Source organism: Austrofundulus limnaeus, unplaced genomic scaffold (genome assembly GCF_001266775.1).
Source record: "Austrofundulus limnaeus strain Quisiro unplaced genomic scaffold, Austrofundulus_limnaeus-1.0 Scaffold6998, whole genome shotgun sequence".
In the NCBI taxonomy this organism is placed as follows: domain Eukaryota; kingdom Metazoa; phylum Chordata; class Actinopteri; order Cyprinodontiformes; family Rivulidae; genus Austrofundulus; species Austrofundulus limnaeus.
Window position 1 is genome coordinate 1 of NW_013959400.1, and position 499 is coordinate 499.

Genomic DNA, 499 nt, shown 5'->3' on the forward strand with positions numbered 1-499 from the left:
GGACCTAGTATGCTCAGTTCAGTGTTTTAGATAAACAGTTCATTGCATGTAATAAGAATATCTATTGGAGAAAATTTCTTTTGGACAGTTTCATAGAGTTTAAGGAGGACCTTGTTTGTGATACAGCCTACATTTTGCGTCTGTAAATTGCTTGACATGGCTCAAGTGTGTTTGAAATTTACGGGAAAATGTGAGGGAGTAGCCACAAAACCATCTTTGTAGACAAATGGGATGTTTTATATTGAGATTTTGGAAGCATTTGTTGAGCAAACATTCGTTTTGGGACATTTGTATAATGCAAGGTCAGCTTACCTGGGTGGGCTTGAACCACCATCCTTTCAGTTCACAGCCGAACACGCTAACCAATTGCGCCACAGAGACTGTGTCAATCAAAATAGAGATCGTCAACTCGTGTCAGGTACCTTTCAACTGACAGTAGTGTTTACTTAGTGACTTTATTTCATTCACGTACTACCAAAATACCTAGTGTCTATTCACT